Source organism: Balaenoptera borealis, assembly GCF_965194805.1.
Source record: "Balaenoptera borealis genome assembly, chromosome: 8".
NCBI lineage: Eukaryota > Metazoa > Chordata > Mammalia > Artiodactyla > Balaenopteridae > Balaenoptera > Balaenoptera borealis.
The window spans coordinates 89060143-89064902 of NC_138865.1; positions in this window are offsets into that span (position 1 = coordinate 89060143).

Consider the following 4760-nt stretch of genomic DNA (forward strand, 5'->3'; position numbering starts at 1 on the left):
CAGGGCCGTCCCACTTCCGGCAGGGAAAGACAGATACATGGCAGGGCGCCCCCGGCAGGCCAGGGCGCAGCCGCAGCATCATCACCCTGCGGACAGCACGGTGCTCTCCCGCCCATCTGCCCGGGCAGTGAATGCTCAGGCCTGGTCTCCCGGCTCTGTGTCTAGCCCAGAGGCGGCCACAGCGCAAATGGGGGCTCACTTCGAATGGGCTAACTAACTGCAAGGAGGTGGGCTTCCCCGCTGAGTGACGCTCGTCCAGTCATGGTCAGAAAACTGCAGCCCTGTGGATGGGACCAAAGTTGGCTGTGGCCTTCCGGGATGCTGTGCATTACCTAGCTTTTCATTTTCCCTTAATTCTCTCTTGCCCTATCCCCAAGAGAAATAACGATTCCCGCAATTGTGAGAAACATTCTGGAAACTCCACCTGCACCCACGCTAAAGTCTCAGCATCCACGGAATGTAAGTTGGTACAGGCATTATGGAAAACAGTATGGAGGTTCCTCAAAAAATTAAAAATAGAACTACCATATGATCCAGCAATCTTACTTCTGGGTGTATATCCAAAGAATATGAAGTCAGTATCTCAGAGCTATCTGCACTCCCATGTTCACTGCAGCATTATTTACAATAGCCAAAATATGGAAAAAACCCAAGTGTCCATCAGTGGATGAATGGATAAAGAAGATGTGGTATATGCACGTATATATAGTGAAATGTTATTCAGACTTAAAAGAGGAAATCCTGCCATTTTCTAAATGAATGAGCCAGGAAGACATTATGCTAAGTGAAATAAGCCAGACGAAGAAAGACAAATACTGTATGATACCTAAATATGTGGAAAAAAAAAAGTCAAACTGATAGAGAGTAGAAAGGTGGTTACAAGGGGCTGACAGAAAAGGGTAGGGTGGGGGAAAAGGGTACAAAGTTTAAGTTACAGAACCCATAAGTTCTGGGGATCTAATGTACAGCATGGTGACTATAGTTAATAATACTGTATTGTACACTTGAGATTTGTTGAGATTGGATCTCAAATGTTCTCAACCATACACAAAAAATGGTAACGATGTGAGGTAATGGATGTGTTAATCAACTAGATTGTGGTGATCATTTCACAATGTATTCATATCGTAATCATTACCACATACACCTCAAGAAATCACAAACAACATAAATATATACAATTTTTGTCAATCATACCTCAATAAAACTAGGGAAAAAAAGTCTCAGCTCCCACCTACAAAGCCCTTGGCTCTTTCCGTTCCTTTTTTTTTTTTGGCCGCACCGCTCGCATGTGGACCTTCCCCTACCAGGGATCGAACCCACGCTCCCTGCAGTAGAAGCATGGAGTTTTAACCCCTGGACGACCAGGGAAGTCTGCCTTTGGCTCTTAATACTCATGATCTCTGCCCTGTCTATGCTCCACCCTTTGCTTGTTTCCAGACTATGGAACAGGTAGTTTTCTCTGCTTGGAACACTCTTTTCCCGAAATGCTCTTTGCCTTGTTTACTCCTATTTATCCTTCAGGTTTCTGCCTAAATATCATTTCCTCCAAGAAGCCTTCCTTACTTCTCCTCCAAGAGCAGCCTGAATGTCCCCTTCCTTCCAACCACGACTAAAAACTCTTTGGAGGGTAGGAACCAAGTCTTTCTTGCCTGTTTCCCAGCTTGGTTTCTGGCCCAAACAAGTGGGTATTTCCAAAAGTTCACTTTATGCCACCTTGCTTTCACGAAAGACCTACATTAGTACTTGCTTTCACTAACGGAAAGAAATCTGAAGAGGATTTTCGCTTTTATGAGAAAAGACAAAAAGTGAAAATATGTTCAGCATTTGTTTTACAGCAAGCTATTATAGAGGCATTGGTGCACCCCCTAGCACCCCGAGCAGTGGGAGTGGCACCACCAAGCTCCTTCCCCAGAAACTACACTCGGCATCTCAACATTAAGCCATCTTAGCTTTGAACTGTGCCTGTGAGCATTTGTGCTTTATCTGGACTTATTTTGTGCGTCCGTTAGCAAGTTGTGTTAAGGTAATTGCTTCTTCACTTTAGCCATTTTGGCTTACAAAAGGTTTCATAAGAACCCTCTACTTTCAGATAGCGAGGGAAACCTGTACTTGGTATTTGTGAAACAAATCAAGGAAAGCTCCATGTATTAAAATGTCTAGGAAGATGTTGTTTATTATTTTGTTACATTTTTTCCATTGCACTATTCCACATCTATTTATTTTCACTTTTTTTTTTTTTTTTTTTTTTACAAAGGTACAAGGAATTTCAGAAACAATATTAAAACAATCAAACTGTTTCAGGCACGGTTTCATATTAAAAGCATAGATTGATTTCTGACTTCCTGCTTCCCTCTATGATACAATCTCAATGACTGTAGAGCTAAGGTGGATACACCCCAAAGCTCATCTCCCAGTGCTGTCTTCATTCTCAGAAAGTTCCTGAGTCAACAGTCAGGGGGTTCCTAGGGTATGGAGTAAGGAGATGAGTACACATTCTGCTTGCCCTGAGCTTGAGGGCCCTGCAAATGCTGGGCGAGTTCCACTTCATCAGTCAAGAACAAAAATGTAATTTTAAAAAATGTCTTAAAAAAATATGATAAAAATTACCTATCCCTCTCCCTTGATGTGAAATAATTTAAATAATTTATTGTAGACGTAAAAAAAAAAAAAAAAGAAGGAAAAAGAAGTTTGTTCATGGATGCCTTCGTATTGTTTTTAAGCACGAGGTCTGGGTCCCTTAGGGGTGGGGAGAGCTTGAGAAGGAAGGGATGTCTCTGTGTCGAGGAGGCATGCGGGAAGCTCTCCAGACGGGCCCCACCTCCATGCCTTGCAGCCAGTGCCTTTTGGGCTTGACGATTCTTCATTCTCTGAGGTTAGGTCTTCTCTTCTGAACTTGGGGATAATAACACCTAGCTGACCCGTATTAGAGTAGAATGTGTCAGTGATTGAGGGTGGGAGTGTTTTGTAAACTGTGACATGCTGGCTGCAAATGAGGTGGGAAAGGTAACCCCATCCAGTGGAGCTCTGCTCCCCTGACAATGTCTGGGATCTGGCCTTTGGCAAGCTTGGCAGGCCCCAGTGACTGAGTAAACCCGACAAGGAACATGGGCACCTGGTGTGTGTGGGCAAACAAGGGGACGCAGCCGTGGCTCGGGGAGGGGGCAGTCGGGAGCACAGAGCCCTCACTGTGCTGCAGTCAGGGTCCCAGAGACACCCAGGACAATGCTTCTTGACTTTTTTTAGGAGCTTCCAGCATGGACTTAGAAGATAGGGTTGAAGTCCCAGATCCTGTCTGGCGCTCACTGTCCTCATCTTTACTGCAAATAGGTACAGAGGGACTAGCCCAGTGGGTCTCTGTCCTCGCTGTATTGCAGAATTACCTGGGAACTTATAAAAACATACACAAGGTCAGGCCCTACTCTGGAGATTCGGCTCCAACTGGTCTGGGGTTGGGCCTGGGTATCTGTATTTCCTGAAGGCTCCCAAGGGGATTCTAAGGTACAGCCCGGGTTGAAACCTACCAGGCTAGGTGGCCTCCTGCAGTTCCCATCTTAGCTCCAGGATCGCCCTGTGCAATGGGCAAACTCATCGTCTGCATAGCCTTGGTAAAGAGGGGCACATTTAACTTCCAACATTCCCCGTCTCTAGCTGGGTTGTTGTACTGACCACTGAGAAGGAGAGAACCTTAGAGAAAGGGCTCAGAATACAGATTCACAAAGGAGGGACACAGAAAAACTCTCAGGTCGGAAGGGAAGTCAGGGCCATCTGGTCCCGCTTCCTTGCCTAGTGCAGTCATCCTTCTCCAGAAACCCTCATGGCTGGGCGGCCATGTGGCTCTGCCGGCACACTTCCAGGCTGGGGCTCCCTACCTCCTGGGGACCTCTTCTATTACCTTGGGCTGAAATCTGCCTACATCATCCTGGAGGAGGCAGGCTCTGTGACCTCAGGGCTTTGGTGGTGGCAGTCAGTAGCCATGGGCACCACTCTGCTGTCTGCATCCCCACATAAGGGATAGTGTCTACCCATATTCGGCTGATTCTGGTTGAAGAGAGAGAGGATGGCCTCCTGTCTGTGTTCTACAATTAGGCTGAACCCTGACTTACTTCCCTGAAGTTAAACTTCCTCTGCCTCTTTGTCAATGTCTTTGGAGTTCCTGCAGCAAACCCAGATCATCGCCCTACAAGTAGTCTTCCTTAGGTCAAGGCCAAGGTTTCTTATCTCAGGTGGCAGATCCTATAGAGGGCAGCGCATTCCAGGGTCCCCCTTGTTCAGATGGAGAAAGTGAGACCAGAGAGGTAGTGACTTGCAAGAGGTCACTGAGCAAGTCAGGGGCACAGCTGAGGCCAGAACCAACGGATTCCTGCCTTGTGGGCTGAGAACTGCACATCTGCTGCATCATAAACCGCAGAAAGGCAGACCCAGGAGACCAGGAGCTCAGCCCAGCCTGGCCATGAACTCTCTGGGGACCTTGATTACTTGCCTCTCTCTGGGCCTCATTTTCCCCACCTGTAGAATAAGGAAGTTGGGCCACGTCACTGGTTTTCAAACTTCTAATATTTTTTTAGTAGCAGAATTATGTATTCCATAGAAGCTAATATATAAAACAGAAAGAAGGGGAGCTGACTGGTAGGAATGGAGGTGGGGGGGCATAGCCCTCCTGACTTAGCCTTCCCCCCTTGCTATGGACCACAGTTTGAAAACCACAGGAAGGTTCACCTCCTAGGACCTTCCAGCTCTAACTTTCTACAATGTTCTTC